A 22330-nucleotide genomic window follows, 5' to 3' on the forward strand; every position below is an offset into this window, starting at 1 on the left:
TGAAATGGGTATTTTGAACAATTTTGTCTACAGCACCCTACTTGCTACCCAAGGGCACGGAGGATGAAAGCAATAGATTTGGGGCAATTAGGAGGGAGTATAGCAATCAGGCAAGTTCAAGTCAGGGACGGGAACTAGGCCTGGAGGTTAGTAAGCCAGCACAGGTCATCGTCATAAAACAAACATCAGGTCTGTGTGGTGCAATACCTAGCTGAGGCTATGTGCTAGAAACAATGCAGAGGTAAAGTCAATAACATTGTGTGGTATTTATTTAGTAGTGTTATGTGGAGGGATATTAATGAACCAGGAGATCTTTGCAGGGGTTGCCTGGGTGCTGTATTTCAGGCTCTAAGATGGAGCTGGCCAGGCCTGCTCCCGCGCAAAGCCAGGCAGTGCTGCAGGGACGAGGCCGCAGGGCAAGGCGGGGACAAGTTGCCCTGCTGCTCCAGTTACTGCTGCAGGAACTAGTGCTGACCCACAACCATAGGTGCTAGAGGAAGCCCGGAGGAGGTGTTGTGCTGAAGACCCTGAGAGCAAGGGAAGGCAGGCAGTCCTGAGCCTTAACCACACTACTGAGGTGGATTCTTGAGCAAGGCAACTCTCTTCTGCTGCTTGTTTTTAGCGAGAAGAAAACTTTGTGAGTCTCTTTGTGATTAAATGAACATATACCAAGACTGAACCTGTTTTGAATCCTGTACAGCTTTGAACAGCAACAAATTGGTCACACAAGTGATGCCTAAACTTCAGGCCTCCGTGTCAAGAGCCATGGACACTTTGCTCTTGAAAGAACCTGATTTTGCAGGATGTTCCGGTCTGAATTTGTCGGTAAGACTTGTTTAAGATTTCTGTGTGCTTATCTCTCAAGTGCGGGAATAGTTTTAGTGAAGCCATAGCAATCATTCACATATAAAGTTACAGGCATGCTTCAGACAAGACTAGATTGGTGCAGAACCAGTCCTTATCTCCTGTTCTGGTGATCCAGTCTGGACCAGTCCCTACAAGTTTCTCTTCAGAGTTTAAACTGAGCCTTTCGTTTGAGAACTGTGAGGTTTTATTTTCATAATTACCTTTAGTTTCAGAGCTGCCCTTGAGGCTATTTGGAATCCATTGAAATTTGCTGAATTCTAAATCAGGTGTTTCTGTATTTCGTGTCAAAGGCACAAATATGAGGTTTATGATACCTTTTGTTTGATGCTGTGCTCAGAATCTATCATTCTAGGGTGTTTTTTTTCTTTACATCAAAGCATATGACTTTGGTTTCCCAACTATTTCCTCAAATACCTTTTCCAGTTTTCAGAATAACTTATGGGGAAAAAAAAGTACAGATATCATCACAATGCTCAAAACTGTCATAGTTTTAACATGTGACTAGTGACCATACAAAGTAAAGAAAGGGTCCAGGTTCATGTTACAGGACATTCATGTTCAGCTTACGCCTTGACTCCAGTGGTTGCTGGCTTTAGTACATTAGTAATCCAGTTCTATAGCTGGCCCAGTTCATCTCTGTATGTGCATTTAAGTTCCAATGTATTTCTGGTAGTCAGATTGTTTTCATGATGCTATCCATAACCATCTCAAGATACATGGCATGCTTTATGCAAGGGAAGTTTTCTAGAGAGCAGACAGGAATTTTTGGTTCTTTCATTATTCTAAATATTCTTCATTCTTCCTATTACTGCTGCTTATAGAGCTCATTTCTGTGATACCACACTTAAATTGTTTGCAGGTTCACATGCCAGTTGTTGAAACATAACATAAGGGCTCATTTGTACCCCAATGGAGCTCCTGTGTACTGAAGGGAACATTTCCTGGACAAAATATGTTTTCAGCCTATCCAAAATCTTTAAGTCTTCAGAAAAAGTCCTTTATGTGAAATTTAATGCTCCCACTTGAAAGCTCGGCATGATAAAAATACCAGAATACAAGGGAGGGAGGAGGAGGAAAAAAAAAAAAGTATTTTCTTGCTACAGGCTATTGGGGAGTATAGCTGTAGAAACAGATGAATTCACTTAATGAAGCAACTTTGGAGTATAAGTTTTCTATCTGTAGACAAAAGATAGTTTTTATATTTCAGTAGTAATGGCGTGTTTTCTAAGAAGTTGTGACTTTTAATGGCATTGTGTATGAATTTGTGTATGGAATGTGATACACAGCTGTACAAATATGTTAATGAATCAAACAACTTGGGCCCTTCCAAGATGATGAGCTGATGCAAATTTCTGAGTCATCGCAGCCCAAAACCATGTTCTGAATTTTTACAGTATTTTAGGATGCAGAGGGAACATCAGGTATTTTATCTGACTGATACCATCAAGTGCCTTCCATTAAGTTTCCTAATGTATATCTTAGAGACAGCCAGATGCACACATACACCTGGAAACGAATGGCACTGAAATAACATGGGACATATTCAAATTTATCATAGAAGTGAAGCAAGTCAGCTAGGTTTCAACAAGTATTCAAGCTTCGGTTAGTTTGCATCATCTTAACATCTCTCTTCTTCCTATATAATAGTGACAACTAAGTCTTGCTAGCTGTTTCTGAGAGGTATTTTGGCCTTTAATAATAGGGATTTGAAAAATGGCAGGAGAGTGCCTTCCGGTCCTGCATTCCTTCAAAGAGTTCTTTAATAATGCACAGTATTTCTTGATGCTGCATAATACCTATTTCTGAATTCCAGCTGCAGCTCAGGCTTTCTTCTTGGTCCTGCTGGAGTTGCTGGCATTGTTTCATCCAGTATGAGGCGGAGTATGTTCAAAGAAGAAAAAACACACAAAAATGTGTTTAAAGCATTTCCATCCAATCTGAACATGATTTTTCAAGATCCTGCAGAGTGTCTGTAGCACAGGCAGCTACAATATTAATAGCACTTTACTAACAATGTACCAGAGCCCTGTAACTCTCATATAATAAATGAATTGTAAATACCACTCTCAGCACAATTAACAGGATCTATATTGCATTCTCTCTATAAAGACTGAGTTGGTTCCCCCATGCTCTGAGCATGCTGAAATTCTCAGAGAAACTGCAACTGAGGCAGTTATTATTGGATCTAAGTATTTTTTGTTGTTGATGATGTCATCAAAAATGATAAAATGCATTAAATTTCATACCTTCATGCCAGCACATCCAAGCTTTACAAAGGTAGGCTGTGGCTGAGTAGTGCAGTTTTTAATGTTTAGCATAAATTAGGAGGATCATTTGCATGAACATCAATTTCTGTTGGGCAAAAAGTTTACTGAGAAGCACCTCACTTTGGTTTCCAGAAATCAGAAAGTGAAATTCTTACATATGTTTACAAGAATTGGAAGCTGAACTTCAGGAAGTCACGTGATTTCCAGTTACACCCCATATATGGGCAGTTAGATCATGAAAGCAATAAAAAAAACACTTGCTGTTACAAGTCTGAAGCTGACATGCATTATCTCTGTGTAGCCATGTTCCCAGGCGTATGGCATTAGGTTCTTCCCCCTTTGTTCCAAGAAATTACATTACTAGGTAGTTCAGAGAAGTCACAGTCCCAAACTGAATGTGCAGTGGCTGATACGGGGAGGAGTTTTCTTTGGAAGCTCAGAAGGACAGTATCCAGTAGAAAGAAAAGCACAGCCCTTTGTATACTTGACTGTCAATAGCTGAGTAAGTAACTCCCTGGCAAATAACCGTGTACGTGGGGGAAGAACCTTGAGGGATGTGACTTAGTGAGCATGGTGGTGATGAGTTGATGGTTGGCCTATATGATCTTAGTGGTCTTTTCCAACCTTAATGATTCAGTGATTTAACTTCATCTGAGTAAGAAAAGTAGAATTCAAGAAAGGAAAAATCTACTGTTAGCTAAACTCGCAGATGTGCATTTTTTACCAACTTTTCCTAAATGACTACAAGCCCTGCTTCTTCCATCTCCTGTAGAGAATGGTATGGTTCAGAAGAGGTGACAGTGCCACTGGATATATAATGCAAACATATATTTTTTGTTGTTGTCATTAACTTTGCTTGCATTGGTTGAGTTGTTCACCTCCAATAAAACAAGTTAACTCCCTAGATTGAGGGTACTCCTGGTGCCTCATCTGACTCTTCCAAGGCAGCTCTGAGTCAGATCTTTCTTTCCCCTCCTTATTTCTCAAATGCGTGTGCTCTCTTTCTATGTGGACACTCATAAATGCAGCATGGGAAAAGTATCTGTGTACCTGAGGGTAACTTAGCTGACTCCCTGGGCAATGGCAGTTAAAGGAGAATTCAGAAATTTGGAACAGAATCATTACCTCAGATATGTTCCAGAAGTGCCATCTATTTTCCCTTCAGAGAAGGAAACTGAGCCGAATTGCAATAGAAGCAACTGTGGGATTTTTGGAAGACAGTAGATGGAATAAGGATAAATCTATGTGTTGTGAGTGGGTAGATCCATCCTATGGGTGCCAAATTCTTGTATTCTACACAGCAACCAGTCAATTTCTTTAGCCAGAGGCTGCAAGCTTCACCCCAAACAGGAAAAAGTTCCTGCTATGGTAGAGCCCCAAAAGTATCCTTAGTACCATAGAAACCTCTCTGTTGCTTATCAGCATAAATATAACTAGGATGCCTTTACAGTAGAACATTTGCTAAGAGAATTGGAGTTCAATGCTGCCCATACTCTGTTTTTCTATAGACAGCTACTTTGGTATATTTTTGCATGATGAATCTTAACCAAAATCCATATTCAAAGATTTCCTCCAGACAAACCTTGGGCTGATGACCTCTGTGGAGGAGGGAGCCTGATCTGTGTAAAAGCATCAGCATTGACTGCAGGATGCAAAGTAACATCTGAACTATAAGGAAGACCTTATATCAATGTGTGATGAGGCCTTTCTGTTCCTATAATTAAACCATTTACATGGTTGAGCTCCTCCTTTCAAAACACACCCCTGTGATGACTACCAAAACCACTCCTTCAGAAGTCAGCAGACAGTTACCCAGGTAATGAAGAAGGGCAGGGTAAAGGAGGAGGAAGATTAGGCACGGATAATAGAAAATATGTCAGTGACCCTGTGACTATTCAGGGTGTTCACCTTTATAATGTGGGAAGTGCATTTCCTTAGAGCACCAGGAAAATGCTGGCAGGTGTAAGATAATCAAGCACTGGCCATGTTCGTGATATTATTTTGCTGTTTTCTTCATTGAAGCCCATATATGGGCATTTTTGTCATTGTCATTTTGTCACTGTCAACCAGCCAGAATCAAAAGTGCTGCCACGTTGACATTCTTCCACATATATTCTAATTATTCACTGGATTTGGAGGTGGTCTTAATGTAAATTATGCTATATAATCTAACATGTAGATATATTTTATAATATAAAATACAAGGGTAACACTGACCAGGAAGTGGAGATGTTACAAAACTCTTTGCAGTGCATAGGAGTGCAGCTCCCAATCATCTTTTGAAGATCACTACACTGGCAGTGGAAAAGACTTATTTTCCTGTCAGTAGAGACATTCCTCTGCTGTGACCAAATCTCACATTTTATATTGGCTCCTTTATTCTTTCTAGAAAGGAAAATAAAATGTGCTATAGTGATCAATACATCGTGAGTCTGTAACACCGAGTCTTTCATGATGGTTTCTAATGCTGGAGGACTTTCATAGTTCTTCTATCAACTGTGTGTCAGCTTTAGGATTTGAATCTGCAGGCTGAAATCCCTTACCCCAAAGAGGAGGCAAACCCTTCCAGAGGCACTCAGCAGTAGCCTTCCTGCCTGATTCAGCACAGTTGATGCCAGCGTAAGTTCTACCCAGGATTTCACAAGGCTCCTAATCAGGCCTGAGGACTGTGGTCCTTTCTTTGCTCCATCTCTTTGTGCAGTTAATGAGCTTACGCTTACATAAGGTGTGTAAGAGGGGCTTCGTGCCACGCGTGATGGGAGCTTTGCCCCAAAGCACTGACAGCGTGAGTTTAGATTTGGCACAAGGAGGGAAAGTTATAAACAAAATGTGTCATGGCAGTGAGACCAAGGGTTGCTCTGGTTGGTAGGTGAATATCCTGATGGCCACGCTTATTAAATAGAGTGAGTCACAGCTGTAGGCTGGGAGGAAGAAGTGGGGTGGCAGAAGGATGTGGCTGTGCAGAGACCTGGTGAGCAGAGATTAGGAGGGCAGTTCGTGCCCAGAGAATAGCTTGTCTACTGGTGTCATTGTTTTAGGCATTTAAAACAGACTGGGTTAATCACTAACGAAGATGCCCAAGGGAACAATGTTGTACTGCTTATCTTCCTGAGAGTTTGGCTTGTTTGTGATGTTTCATCTTTAGTTTGAATGTCTCTAATTTGGACATCCATTTAATTTGGAAGGTTTCCGCCAGACACCAATGAGGCTGTCTGATTAAAGTCATGACTTATAACCAAACTCACTCCATGTTGCTGACCACAGTTTGGTTATGAATTGTGAAAGAATGTTAAAATCCAGTGTATTTTTCTCTATGCGTGCTCTGTTTATTTTTATTTTTAACATTTTGATTGGGCAATGAAAAATGTCAATGATGCTAGTTGCATGTCTTTAGATACAAATTTGCCTTTCAGCTATTGCATGGGAGTGGTTATTTGCTTTTAGAGACTGACATCTGTGGATTTTTAGTTCATTCTTCTTAAGTCTCTGGAAAAAAATATGGCATTGCATAAAAGCCTGCAGTATGAAAGGTAAAAGCAGAGCCAATATGGGGACTACAAAATCTTTTCATGTCTCTGACTTCCAGAGAGCAACAGCAACAATCTGAACAGAGGCTGAAAGAAGCAGCATTATTGCTTCTCTTTCTCCTGAATTCCTTTCATCAGCCTAGTGACTGCATGTGTCCTGATGACACATTTCTGGGTCACATGTCCCCAAAAGATGGGCTATATGGAGACACACAGCATGGAAAGTATTCTGACCAGAGACTAGTTATGTTGACAGGTTCCTCGTGTGACGTACATTTCTATATTCCTCACATGGACTTTATTAATAGCACAAGGCTGAGACAGAGAGAGCCAGTTATTATTCTTTATGTAAATAAAACAACAGAAATAAATGCTCTCTTGTTCCTTATCGTATTAAACCTGCAAATAGCTTATTACCCAATAAGGCAGCTTAGGCTGGCATATGAGAGCACTGGAAAACACAGAGCAGGCGCCAAGATCTGCCCAGCCAAGCTGTGCAGGAGAGAAGTGAAGGCACAGTCTGGAGCTGGAGGAAGAATAGGAGGCCCAGGTAATTACTGTAAAAGCCACTCTCAAGCATAAGCAAGCTGGATGCTTGTTTTGTTTTTGGTCCGGTGGAAATGTTGCAATGGAAGAGCTGGATAGTTTTCTTCCTTGACAACATCAGAGATGTTGCTGCTTTTCCCAGTCAACTCTCTCATTCATTGACTACCTACTCTGCAGGACAGTGCTCTGGTTAGGAGGACAGAGACAGAACATTCTGTAAGTGTAAGCTGTTCTTATTCAGATACTTCTCAGGCTCACCAGTCACTTCCACTGAAGTAACAGTTCTTTCAGCTAGCAGTAGCAGCAAACTGTTGTCCTGGTGTATGAGTTAAATACATGGAGGTATAAAGCAGCGGTAGAGGCTGTGTATCCTGTCCTTTCTGTTACTGTTTTCTTCCTGACACTGAAAAAAACCACTAATCTGAGTGGGAAGGACTTTTATTCATCATGAGTCTTCCATCCTGATCACAACCAGTTCCTTTTATCTTCATCACCGTGGAGAAGTACGGAAGGCTGTTGCAGTTTGACAGAGGATGAAGCTATTGCTGACGTGATGAATATGAACTAAACCTGGAATTCCTAATCATGCAAGGCCTTCGGCCTTGCTCTGAGCTCATCATTGATAACTATTAAAAGGGTTGCATTTTTACAGGTTCACTCTAAGAAATAAATACTTTTCATATGTAACATTCAGAAAATTCCTCTGTGTTCTTAAGTTCAAATGATGGAAATAAATTATAGAAATGATGTTTAAGTGCTAAGCAATAGAGTTATTTCATTTACATCTGCACTGTGAGCAAGAAATTCATCATAAATGTACCAGGTCAATGTGGTTTTCCACCATGCGTATGTGGGTGATTTACCTCCCGTGCAATCAAAAAAAAGACACATTAGTGGCTAGGAATATTTTCTAAGTCATCCAAGTTGACATGCTTTAGCTGTAGGGGAGAAATTGATTTTGAATTCTACTGATTTCCTTTCCTTTATGTCTCAGTTAAACACACCACAAAATGATTTCATGAAAATTTTCTGCCGCTGTTACTTGTAATGGCTTGGAAATATCAGGATATCCTTGAAGTGGAGCAGCCTTCTTCAAAGCATTTTGCATAGCTTAATTAGTGCAGATCTTTCTTTCCCTGTGCCTTCTCCGAGAGATTTCTTCATGCCATATGCTTCTAGGTATTGAGAATCAGAGCCAGAGGTCAACCGATGAGCTGCTGATGGCTCAGTCTGAATGTGACGTAATGCAACGGCTCACAAGAGTCCCCTTTCAAAGAAACTTCATCCTTCGTATATGTGGTGCTGCAGACAATCCCTTTTACCAAGTGAAACCTGATAGCCATGTGTGTTGATTCAGATTCAGGACTCCACAAAGCCTCTATGTCTGTTCGCACTGTCTGTTCGCAGCAGCTTTCCCTTTATCAGATCCCACATAAACATGCTGTAGGACCCTGTCCTGGTTTTATCAGTATTCCATATAATGACATCGTGCAACAGGATGTTGGGTGCAGAGGCACAAATAGTTGTGGAGTGGCAACCAACAAGGTAGGGATGTACTACAGTATGTCAGGTAGGGGTAGGGGAACAGCCAGCTCTGGGATGCTGCTTAGTGGGAATTGCAATCTCTGTTCCTATAACACTTCTGGAGATTTCAGAGGATTGTGAAATGTAAAGGTATTCCTAGTCCTAAACTGGCAGGCTGATAAAAAACAAACAAACAAAAAAAAAAAACCAGACAATAGTAGACGATACATCTTTTGCTGTTAAGGGCAGAGAACCCCAACACCCAACCCTCAGCACATCCTTTTTTTAATCTAGTCTGGTTCCTGTCCACGTTTCATACGTGCTCCTGTTGAACTTCCTATAACAGCATGAGGTACTTCTCAGATGCTGTGCATTTGGGGGTTGCAAAGTCCTTCCTGGCTATAACAAAGGGGAGAGATGTTGTGTGGATTCTTGATCAAGTCAAAGCAGGGAAGAAATTGACCCGTTGCATTCCTTTTAAATATACGTGGGCAAATTGAGGTTTAGGCAAGGCCATGTTTTGACCTAGCAACAAGGAAGTCACCTAGAAAACACTTAGGAAATAACCCAAAAAATTCCCCAAGTACAGTAAAATAATAAAGTTCATGTCTGAGCCCTCATCCTGTGAGTTGTCTGCAGGACCCCCACTCACTTGTATGGCACACACACAGCTGGATTGGTCACCGAGCGCTTTTTGGGATGAGTAATTTTAGAAATAGCCCTCTTGGTGAGTTTAGGCAGAGGAAAGGCAATTGCTCCCTGCTCCATGTTCTGCCTTGGCCGGGCTCTGCGTTGCTGTTTCGTGCGGTGCGTGATGTTACATGCAGAGGGGTGAAGGCTGGGCGCAGTGCTGCCAGCAGTGCCAGGGCTGTGCTGCAGCTTGTTGGGAGGATTGTTGCCATTCCTACCACTTCTCTCTCTGTGGTCTTTCTGATACAACACAAACATAATGGTTGTGTTATGTAATTCATTTAAGAGGGAAAACTTGCTCATAAAATTTATGGTCCCATTCTCTGTGAGACAACCCAAGAGATGAGACCAGACAATGAAGACAAAAGCAAACAAGTTGAGAATTCACTGGGATGCCATCACCCATCCTATGATCATGGCATGATGCTTCAGCCAAATCTCTGAGCTCTGCAAACTGGCTCTGAGTTGTGCAAAAGCACGGCCCCGTGGCTGAGTGTGCCCAGGCTGCATGTGGATGGTGTGGCACTGCAGGAGGTGTGGAAGCATCCCTGTTTCATGGTTCTACCTGCACTCCCAAGTGCTGCAGAGTAGTGTCTTGAGAGCTAATGAAAGGCCTTCCCCCCCAAAATAAATACCAGGCAAAGTGAATAGTTATCTGTTTGGGGCCTGCTATTGAAAAACGGATCTCTGTTCACATAAGCAGGAAAAAGACATGGAGACTTATTTGTATTTCTGCCCCTGAGCACAAAGGGGCTAGAAAGCAGGCGGCTCCCACCGATTGTGTGCTCCTCCTGTTTGGAGATGTAATCGGAGTCCACATACTGTGCCACGGCCTTTCCTCATCGCCAGGGGTTGGGGCTGGGGAGGGTGCATGCAGGGGTAGACGTCTTCGGCATCAGGGCAGGGAAAGGCCCCAGGGCAGCATCCGTCCCTCATCTCCTGATGTGCAGCTTGGTGCTAAGAGGAGTGCTGACGAGGACAGGTGGAAAACAGACTCAGTGTGTTCACTCAATCCCACCTCACCGACTAGAGAAATATGCTGTCTGTAAACAGTGCAAATGAAACGGATGTTTCACTCTGCTGCTGATAAGTTTATCAGCACAGGCAGTGTACGCTCCAGACCCCTAGGAAAATACACAGAAAATGTGTAAAGAAAGAGAAGCTGAGGGTCCTCAGCTAACCCCCAGCTTTACCACACCCCGGCTATCAGTGATTGTGCCTTAGGGCATCGCTCCAGTCCACGTGACTGCGAGGTTGGGACTTTGAGAGTGTAACCACGAGGCCCAATCTTACCTGGATCCTATGTGTCCTACGTGCTATCAGGATGGACTCTGTAAAGGTGAACACATAGCAGAAGGAGGCCATGAGAGCACTTGCTCATGTGGAGCAACATAGTAAGGCTGTGCTGGATGTTGTGTAGGATGTGAGGCAGGGGCCTCTCCAGCTGGTATTGTCCCTGAATAGGCCATTGTCCTTTGCAAGGAGCAAACAGAAAACTGCCTCTTCTGCTGTGGCACTGAGCCAGCACTGCCTCACACAGGGCTCGGTCTCCAGCCTGGAGGTCTCATGGCTTCAAAGTGCCTCACCCTCATTGCCTCAAGCTCCTGCTCTGGCATCCTGTTAGACACAGGGCATCCTGACCGGCTGGATTTTGTTCCCTACGAGTGAGTGGCTGGGAAGTAGGTGTGCACCAAAGAGCCTATAATAGAAAGCTTGCTTTGACCTCCACAGTAGAGATTAGCACCATTCCAGAATGATAGAGTACGTGAGGTTTTTTTAAGGGTCCAAAGGTAATTCCTGTTTACAGAACTACTATCTGCAGAACTGAAAGAGCTTCACAGCATTCAAGCTAGGGCAGCGGCTGTCAGGCCACAGAGATCCCTTCCCTATTGCTGCCTTTTTGCCCTGCTGAGGGAGAACTTGAAATGCCCTATGGATGGCTGAGCTTCCTTTAGTTATTCAGCTCTGCAAATGCAGTCTTAAACGCTTTGATCCATTTGCTAATCCTGGTTAGGATTCCCATGTTCATTGGCATGTGGCCCCGGGAACTGGACCTGTGATTCTGCACCCCCCAAGCCTGCTTTGTCAAGAAGCATAAGGTCTCTTCTTATGTTTATGAGGAACTTGATGTAAGTCAGTCAGCTGAACCTTGGTGAGCCAGTGGAAAGTCAGAAGTAGCATTGTCCTAGCGTATTTACATGTGCAGTCTTAGAGAAAAAAACACAACAAGGTCATAAAGCCAATGGAGTAAATTCATCATTTCACTGATAGCTGGATTGACCTGATTCTGCTGTGTTGTGACTTGCCTTCTAGCGTGTTCCTCTGAATTTTATTTGCCCCTTCTTGACTGATACCCTATTTGAAATGTTGGTGTTTGTCCAAACTGCAGCACCTGATCTGAGCTGCACGCCTGAGTTATGCACTGACCCATTTTGAGGGCCAAAAATGTAAGGTGGTTTTTAGAAAATTGGCCTTTTCTAAAAGAAAAATGAATTTTCTTATATAACTGTAGTCTGACACTCAGTGGCCCTCTTTGTGAGATGTATTTAGCTCACTATTAGCTATTGCCTTACAAAGAGATAGTTCAATTCATGCACGTCAAGGTATGTGAACATGGAAATCAAGCACCTGGGATCTTAACAGCATTGGGCTCTCTCTGAAAGGAAAGTGAGGGACACTTGGCACACACAAAGCTATTTTATTTACTCCAAAAAGATCATGCAGCCGGTTGATGACACACCTTCCTTCCCCCCTCTACTTCTCATTTTCTGTACATCTAGGCCCTCCAATCCCGGAAACTATTTACATCTCCCTTGCAAACCATGACTATCCTTTTCTCTCGTTCTCTTTTTTGCACAATCCCTTTTGTGTGTCTTGTCCTGTTGACCTCAACCCTCTCCCACCAAAGCACAGAAATGGTGTTGGTGCGAATCACCACTGCCTTTCTTGGTACCTAGGCTAACGCCATCCAGCTGCTGTCTGGGATTTTCCAAGGGATCCTGCAGGTTTCAGGCCGATTGAGACATGTTTGGTGGTTAAGCAGAGTTTGCCACAAGGGGGGGTGAAGAACAGAACCCAGCTGTGGAAATTTACTGACTCTTTGCAGATCTCATGACTTCTTGCTAAATCTGAAAATTCCCTGAACAAGAACAATTTTGTTCCTAAACCGCCTGTGTGGCCTTTCATCTTTCTGTGATTACCTGAATGTTGCATGGTCACTGGCATCTTTCCTATAGGCTACAGGCAGCAGTCCATCATTCACTGAAAGGGCAGAAGATAAGGAATTCATTAGTGAAGCCACTATTTTCTGGTACAAAGAACTTCCACTCAGATGGTGAATTACAACATCTATATATTCAACAAATTAGCAAACGGTGTGCCAACATTTGTGAAATATATGCACATTAAGAGTACGAGTGGGAGCAAATAAGGTTGGGAAGAATCTTTCTCAGCTTCTGTTTTCAAACAGCAACTTGCAAAGAAGTCTATTTCTCTTGACTGCTTTTTAAAGGTAAATATGTGCAAATTCCTTTAAATCATCTGAAGTGGATGATGGTTATGACTGAAAGATAAGGAGGGATTTGTCTGTCTGACAAACTTCCCCTCTGTTTTCATAGGGCTGGTATTTTGAAAAGTGGTGAAACACTGCTCAGTGCAAAACATGGGGCACATTGTGAACTGGAGATCTGCCAGCTGATGGGCTGAGCAGAAACTGTTGAAATGCAATGTGCTTCAGGGCTCAGCTCTGTTTCCTGCACTAGAAATCCTTCCCAGTGATGACTCTATGTAAAGATCTCCGTCTCCAGCCCACAGGAGATCAGTAATGCTTACTACAAAGTCAATAGGAATTTTCCATTAGTACAATCAATTGGTTTTAGTCATCTTTACACTGGACCATATCATCTGCCCATCAGAATTAATATTATTTATTTTAAATGTTGAGGAAGAAGAGTGGAAGAAACCAGAGAAAAATACCCTGAGTTTGTGCCAGACGGGGCACAGAGTAAATCTGAAATAATGTAACTTCTGGACAAGCCATGGTTAGACATAGAAACAGCAACAGTGATAAGAGATGAGCAATGCAATCAGCTCAAGCACCACTGGAGGTAGCAGCCCAGTGCATGGTGCAAGGCCCTGATACTGCCAGTAACGCCATGCAGTCTGGTTTTGCTTTAGTGTTATCAATAAGGCTTTGTACAGACAAACAACTCACTCACACACAGCTGTACTGCAGGAATCCATGCAGTCTCCATGCAAACCAGGAGATCTGTCTATTTAGAGCTGCTTTTAGGCTAGGGATGAAGCAGTGCAATAAAAAGCTGTGGCATCCATTTTCACAGAACCATAGAATCGTTTGAGTTGGAAGAGACCCTTAATGGCCATCTGGGCACCACCCAATGAACAGGGAGGGATCCCTACAGCTCCATCAGGTGCTCAGAGCCCATCCAGCCTGACCTGGGTGTTTCCAGGGATGGGACACCCAGCACCTCTCTGGGCAAAGATGTATTGAAATAGTAATTCAAATAGTAACAAAACCATAGCAATTTTGGGTGGCAGCAGGACATTTGCAGGTGGATAATTAGCTAACTCAATAACAATAATGCTTGTTATGCACAGCCAAAATCTTTGTACAATACAGCATTCCATAAAAATTGACATAATGAAAATTCTCTGTCTGTGCAGGAAAGGGTAAAGAGACTGATCCCAAAGACCCCAAAAAATTTAAAAGAAACACAAGATCAGAAAGCAAAACCTGCAGAGAAAAGCAAACGCATTAAAGGCGAGACTGCAGTGCTGCAAGTCGTATAAAATGAATGCAGTTCATCGTGCTGAACTGTTCATGCTCAGACCATATATGTTCAGTTCTTGACAAAGTAATCTCTTTGCAAAGCTACATAATGCGGCAGAGTCAGCGAGGAACGAGTTATAAACAAAGAACCTATTCAGCTGTCAAAGCAATTTTCAGCTATATTAAAACAGAATAAGATGGGACAGATTCTGCAAAGCCTTCTGCTGCATGCTGCCCCGCGAAGCCGGTGGCGTTGCATGTGTGTGGATGGTGCAGAACAAGGCAGTGCGTGCGTGCACAGGCAGGCGCCCACGCGAACACATGTACACACACGTGCACAGGATAATCACCCACTGCCTTTCTGAGCTCATGTTGTAAATTGCAAAACACTCATTCAAATTGCATTTTTGCTCTGTACTTAGGGATGTCACCAAGTTCTGGCCATTCCGATGACGTGTTTTGTTTCCATAGAAACCCATGTACTTTGGAGTGGGAAAAGCAGAAGGAGACTGAGAAAAGCAGAAAAATAATGCAAAATAAGGATGTGTGTGGTATGAATAGATCGTTTGGGTTGCGGGGCTTGTAACAAAGAGACTTGCCTCTTCAGCAGGGAAATGCCTTATTTATTTGTCACTCCAGAACATTCACAGACGTTCAGATTTGTGCCAGTAAAAAGAATGCACCATCCTATTTTTTCCATATATGCTAACCACCATTAGATGAACTCAGTCTGTATTAGAGAAGCCAGGCTTTCAACGTGCTTTCTGCTGACGCATGGCTTTTGCTGTTTGTTATGTCTCTGGTGTCATTAGCAGGTGTTTCCTATCTTCATCCCCAAACTGGGGAAGGAGGCGGGGCCTGGGAAATGGCAGATTTCAACTAAGGTTCAATGAAATACCTGTCAAGTCTCCTATAAATAAAAACCTGATCTGTACCTCCCAAGGGGTGGGTGGGGTGAGGCATGCTGGAGCTATGATTCTTTCCTTCTTAAAACAGCCAACTTGCCATTGAATCATTTAATCGCTAATTAAAAATCCTGGATAAAACAAGCTGTCTACAGCTTTCTGGCAAACATCCTGCTGACTTTGGTAGGGCCAAGATTTTACCCTTTCCTTGACTGCAGAGCTTGTTTGTTGTCACTTCTTTTCCTTAGCTGTTCTGCGTCTTTTACCAGATTTTTTTTTTTTTCCTCTTAATTATTCATTTTCTTTCCCTTTTAATCATAGAATCACTCAGGTTGGAAAAAACCTCAAAGATCATTGAGTCCAACCATGACCTAACCATACTACCCTACTAACAACCCTCCGCTAAATCATGTTCCTGAGCACCACATCCAAACGGCTCTTAAACACATCCAGGGATGGTGACTCAACAACCTCCCTGGGCAGCCTATTCCAGTGCTTAACAACCGTTTCTGTAAAGAAGTGTTTCCTGATATCCAACCTAAACTTACCCTCGCACAACTTGAGGCCATTTCCCCTCTCCTGTCGCCAGCGAGAAGAGACCAACCCCACTCTTACTGTAAGCACCTTTCAGATATTGGAAAAGAGTAATAAGGTCTCCCCTCAGCCTCCTTTTCCCCAGACTGAACATGCCCCAAAATTTGCTCCAACATTATCTCACTTCAGCTCCAAAATATAGAGTCTTAACATGATAGACCCCAACAAGCAGTCTGTGACCAGGCTAGTTGTGTTCTACCCTCATCCTCTTCGGCTGTGGTCTGAAGAGGACAGGGAGTACTTATGAGGGTAGTAAGTGTTTCAGCAGCTGAAAACTTCCTCTAGCTGCTCTGTGTGGTCAGACACCTAGACCTACAGGTCCCCATTACCAGAGCTGTGTGTTCCTTCTGGTGTCTGACCAGTTGGAAAAGGGTTGGACCTGGAGCATCCAGCCGTGTGTCCCAGGACTGAATGCTGGGAGAAGAAGCGGAGTCTTATGTATCAGAATGCTGTCAATAATGTAATGAAATTATTGTTCTGTTTCTGAATATTCTTCAGTGTATGTTTGTTATGTCTAACCATTTGATATTTACCAGTCGTATCTTCTGCAATTTTGCATTCAGAGTCTACGTTAGAAGAGACCTATTCTGATTCTGCCTGGAGCTGAATAACTCTTCAATGCACCTCCACTGTCACCCCTGCTGGCTCCCTGCTTTAAGGTAGGAATGTGCCAAGAAACCATGGCTTCCAGCAGGTTTTTGGGCAGAGTGCACTTGAATTTCTACTGTGTTCTTCATGAGAAGCTACTGTGGGTCACACTGGGCCTTAAGTTAACTGAAATTGCGTGGACCTGCTGCATTCTTAGGGAACAGAGTACAAAAATATGGCTAGTGCCCAAATTCCTTACCAACACGTGTTGCCTGTAATGTTGACATGATTCAAGCCCATACTCATCAATTGATCTTTGTTCAACCAAATCCATATCTAATACCCAGTGCTGACTTGTAAGAGTCTTGTTTGCTAAGTAAAGGAACATTTGATTTTGCTGATCAGCTCTTACCTTAGTTGTTTTCCTTGGCTTTAAACTTTGAATTTTACAAGTTTTACAAGATGAATGCTCTGTTGCACTTCTTTGTTTACAGATAGAAAGAAGCAGTTTGTAAACCGTGTGCTTTGTAGGTAGTACAATATTTTTCTCCTCTGGAGTCCATCAGTGATGATGCTTACCATAAATGTATGAAACTCCATGCAGATATTTAGGCTAGAATCTCAGAGGTTCATTCCCTTGCACATCTTATCATTAATATTTATTATTCTTTCTCAAAACAATGAAGAGGGCTTAGCTTGAACTTCAGGCAAATCTCACATCACTCTATTTGGAAATAGGTTGCATGCAGGACTCAGCAAGATTTCATTTAGCCTTTTCTATAATGTTGGTTGCAATTCTCTGGAGGCGGGATGAACAGGGAAAATTCTATTTGGCTTTAATGTTCTGTATTAGTTAGTGTTTTGTTTTCCTTGTTCCAGAAGCTGGATGTTATCTTTGATAGCATGCCATAGAGAATAGCAATCCTGAGTGATAGAGCATCTCTTGCATGTGCTACTGCTGATTCATTATGTGTACTTCCTGTGAGGTAATGAAATACCTCAATCATATCAAAACTGCTGATTTTTAGATAGTAGCTATTATATAAATATTACATATAATGTGACAAGCTTGAAGGCCAGATCTAGATGGTAATGTTCAAGGGTGATGTTGGTGCGCAGAAAAATAATCTTCTGGAAGTCACTGTAACTTCATGCAAGAGTAAGGAGGATTTGCGTGACTGTAAGCTCAACATTGAGCTCTTAGTGTTATTCAAGTTCAAAAATGATTAAGAAAGGTAGGGGAAAAAAAAAACCCTACTAATAATAAATCTGTGCAACCTTAGTGTACTATTTATCATCTTCTTGTACCAAAACAAAGTTGGTGATGTACTTTGCCTTGAGCAAACATTCATATTTTCCAGACTCAGCAATGTGGTACTGGTTTTCAACCTTTCTGGTCTTGCTGTTTCCTGTCTTCCTTTCCCTGACTTAGGAGTTTTTCACCTTAATTTTTCTCTTTTGCTTTTAATAGAAAAGCAAAATAAAGTTTGTGATCAGAGCCTTCTCCCACACTAGACGATTTAAAATTCCTAGATGAGACTCAGCAGGAAAACATGATAGTATAATTTCCTTAGAAATTTTATAGTTGAAGCATTATAGTAATAAACCTTTGAACACTGAATCTCTGAAAGAGGTATCTGAACCAGCACGTTTTGAAAAGTGTTTCCTAGATAGAAACCCAGGAGGAGGAAGAGGAACAGGGAGCACAAGCAATGCAATCGTATAACTTGGACGTGTAATTTTCAGCAAAAGAATTTCCTTGTCACATTTAGTGTTTTTGTTTCTTATGACAAATTGTTTGTGTAGAAAGTAAAGTTGTTCAATCTCTGTACTGTTCCAAATTTTAAGCTTTTCGTTTTCTTGATGTGGTTTTTTGTGGTTTTTTTTACATCACTTAGTGGTGATGAGTCTATGTTCACTTGGTGTGATTGGTTAGCTCAGCCACACTTAATGACTTTGACCTTATAAACTATATTTGACTCAGAAAAGTCTCATCCTGTTGTTGGAAGGAGAGTCTGCCTCATTACTCAGTTGGTGAAGTTTACTTCTAATGAAAAAGGTTTTGTCATGGTAGGATTCAACAAGACTCAAGTGGTACATGTTACTTATGCTTTTCTGTTTTACTGGGCTGAGTCCTGCTCTTAGCATGTTTTTTGAGTATGATAGCCATGAGTTTTTGCTTTTACAGGGATTGTCTCTTTCTAAGTAAGAGAGCAGGCCTGGATGCGTAGGTCAGAGCCAGTTGGTATAGTTGGTCTAAGCTACCTCGTAGTGTAATTCATGCTGACTTAGCTTGAATTCTTACTGGATGATAGTTTCCTTGACATAATGGTGCTGAGATGTTTCCCTACTCCTAAGAGAATCTGGGGTATACTCAGTGATGTATACTCAGTGATTGCTTGTTTTGCTGAAAAGTTAGAATTCTCATAAAATCTTTATCAATAGGTAGCTCCTTCTTCAAAAACCTGGTGTTGTTTCCCAGGGTGGAGATACCCTCTAATATCCAGCAGATCAAAAGCAGCTGTGGTACCATTTGGTTTGTATGAACACTGGTGGGTCAGCTGTTTGCAGGAGCTTCCCAATGCAAACAAAGCTTGTGAGCTACATTTTGCTTTTTAAACAAATAGTTTTTGTTGTTGTTAAAGAATTGCTGGAGACAGCCCTGTTCTCTTTCAGTAATAACTATAATTAATCTTGGTTATAATGTATTCCTAATACAAAATGCATCATTGCACGTTGACAAATGAAGTATTTGGCACCAGTGGTGTTTACGCTTGCATTGTTGCTGTACTCCTGCGTGTGCTGGAAGGTAAGGTGAAGTATTTCCTAGATTTCCAGATTATTCCTAAGAAAAGATTCGTCATGGAGCAGAAGTTCAGAAACATTCTGTTTCAAAGGAGGCTTCATGATCAACACAATTACACCAGGGTTTTACTGGATGTCAGTGGCGTTCTTTCATTTTCTTCACATTTATACCTTGATTGCATTTTATTACAGGTTTTCCAAATTTCTGCTGTCTGAGCACTTCACGAACCTCTTTATGCTCCTGCTTTGTGTGAACACCCATCCATCTTAAGAAATTTCTCTGTCCAAGTGAAGTAGTGACAGAAGTCACAGCTGGTTAATTCACCCCACTCTGATGCTCACTATCTTAGTTCAAGTCACTAAATGATATACGAATATTATTTATTTTTAGTACTCCTCATGGCTGTATATGTTGCTTCCACTCTTCCTATGTTCCTGGTGCTTGAGCAAGAAGAAATCAGAAAACGGTGAATTTTAGGATGTGTTGAGAAACTTGCATGGACCTTGCTTCCAGGAAGAACATACTTATGTGCTGATAAATAGCAACTTATCTAAAAAGTACTCAAGAAAGTATTTCTTAAATAAGAGCACTTCTCTGGAATTGAGCACTTGGTAGCTGGCTGTTGGGCTTTTTTTTGTTTGTTTGCTTATTTTTTAGTTTTAGTATTATTATTTTTTAGTTTTAGTATTTCAGCACCCTGCTGACAGTGTTGTGAAATCCTTGCTGGGTGTTTGCCAGTTAACTGAATAAACTTTTACTTGCTTGATGATTTTATAACTCCTCTCTATGAAATAAGTTTGTCATTTGTTTGACTTCTCTCCTGCATTTTGTGTATAAATGCTACCTAATCTCACAAAGAAAGACTTTGAGACTTAAATTCTTGCAGTTATCAAATACAGCAATCAGAAAGAGTCTGAGCACTTAACAGAACACTCATAATATTTTTGTGATATTTTTAGTATTATTAAAGATAATTACTGTTGTATTATTAAATACATCAAGGTCTCTTATATTCTGTAATGTAATTTTCCACTTCACTTCCCCTATTTTTTACATGAATTAATACATCTTCCAGTTAAGGTCTTTTTTCATTGCTCATTGTGTGTCACACTTCAGAAAACAACTGTGATTTTCCAAATTGGAGTCCCATAAACTGTCCTTCTTTCCAATGACCTCTCAGCTTCTAGAAGCCAATGGGTAGGTGAAGGGCAGAAGTATGACCATGTCACCAAAGACACCAAACTAATGAGCAGGGATTTTTTTCATTACCAAAGGATTGAATAGGAACAAAAAATATTTCCCACAAACTGCAGACATTTCCACTCTGTGATTGTTGGTATTATGTTAGATATTTTCAAGCATTCAGGTAATAGATACAAAATTGGATGTATGAGATAAGGTATAGAAATTATATCTGGAGGCTACCTTAGCTGTGAGAGAATGGAAGAATTCTTATTCAGCACAGATGAAATAGATTTCTATCCACAGGGCATAGGCATTGAGAGGAAAATAACTTATTTGAAACCAAGGGCTATAACAGCCTAATTTTGTTCTCTAGACCCAGGTAAATTTCATTCTAACACAATAAATAAATACATAATATAAAGTACAGTGCTACTTCCTGATTCATGATCTTGTTAGACTCCAAATAAACCATATATCATGCTGGAATTGCAATAACACAGGCTTAGTACATAGATGGGGAATTGCATCCACCTACTGAACATGAGGAAGGCATACCAAAAGCAAATCATTTAGAGGAGAATGGAATTCTCCTTTAGACTCAGTGATGATTCTGTTGTGTTTTCCCCTGGAAGATGGTCCTTCCCATGTGCAAGTATTTTTAGATATTTCTGAAGAAAAAAAAAAAAAATCAGATATTTTGCTATACATTATTGTTATTTTATAAGCTGAAAAGCAACTTCAACAAAATAACTTATTTGGATTGGATTGGATAGGGATTTAGAATTAGCAGTATTACCCACAGAGTTCTTAATCCAAGGATGGAAGTTGGGCGAGAAAGCATCAATAAGCAATTTGTGGAAAACATAGGCACGGATCAGCAAGCCACACTATAGCAGTCATAGCACACCCTTTGCAGGGTTTGTGTGGAAGGGATTTAGCAGATGAGCCTTGGGTGGCTGAACAAGGTTTAGGATTTGGGCCCCATAGAAAGGCCAAATCTGTAAAACTGTTGCTCACCCAGCCTTAAATCTCATTTAAGACCTTGAAATATATTCAGGGGTATTATGCTGAAAGAGTGATTTTCACACATCTAGAAAAATATCACAGTATCATCTGTGTTGAGTTACAGTAGGGCTCAAATGTTGCAAGTTGAGAAGGAAGATGAGAAATAAATGGCCAGTGCCTCTTTAAGAATCCACAAGAGCAAAGCAATAAAAACGAAATACAATAACTCAGATAATAAAAACATTATCTTGCAGATTTCATACAAACTTTGCCTTAGGGAGGCCACCTGGTTTGTGTTTTACTGATACAGCTGTTCAGACTTTCTTTCCTTTTGCTACATGAAAAATAGAGGAATTTGAACAGCTGTCTGGGTTAATTTTTTTAATGCCTTCAGTAAGTAAAAATAAAGGCAAGTGACATGAATAAGTGATGTGAGATTGCTTCTAAAGATACTTTAAAAACTTTCCAGAGTAATTCCTGGACCTCATGTGAAGTGAATGAAGTTGTGTGCTCAGTGAGGGGCTGAGCAGGGTGGATGCTGCTGGTCAGTTTCTCCTCTCTCCATGCAGATGAGAGTTGCTCAAATTGGGGCTAACTGGCAAACTCATTTATACTGGAATCTGCCCAAGTTAACCCCATTGGCTTCACTGAAATTGCTTAGAATTTTCATAACTGAAATTAAAATCACTCAACAAACCCAAGCAACAAACTAAGCCAAGTATTCATAATTTGTTCTGTTGCTCTCCAGGGATGTACTCATCTTTGTGAAAGGAGAAGGTGAACAGAAGAGGTCAGGATGTCTGAGCAGACATCGTTCTCAGAGAGGAAGGCTATTTTTGCTCTTTTCCAAATTGCAGTGCTTTGGTGGGAAGGAAAAGCCAGTGCTGATCCGTGCTGCCCTGCTGACACGCAGCACACGAACAGCATCCCAGCAGGTTGAAGTCTGGTCCAATTTGACCAGGTGATGGAATGAAACAAGTGGGAACCACTTTGCTTTTTGTTGCCCAGTGTTTCACGCACCTCTAGCAGCAAACCCT

General features: G+C 41.4%; 1 long non-coding RNA gene across 1 annotated transcript; it reads left to right on the forward strand.

Moving 5' to 3' along the window:
- Nucleotides 1-307: 307 nt before the first annotated feature.
- Nucleotides 308-21599, forward strand: LOC116217173 (uncharacterized). The gene is made up of 3 exons (XR_004161312.2): nt 308-825; nt 16273-16368; nt 19295-21599. It is a non-coding gene; the product is annotated as an uncharacterized LOC116217173 (long non-coding RNA).
- Nucleotides 21600-22330: the final 731 nt, after the last annotated feature.

The sequence above is a fragment of the Meleagris gallopavo genome, chromosome 14 (assembly GCF_905368555.1).
Source record: "Meleagris gallopavo chromosome 14, MGAL_WU_HG_1.1, whole genome shotgun sequence".
NCBI classification, from domain to species: Eukaryota; Metazoa; Chordata; class Aves; order Galliformes; family Phasianidae; genus Meleagris; species Meleagris gallopavo.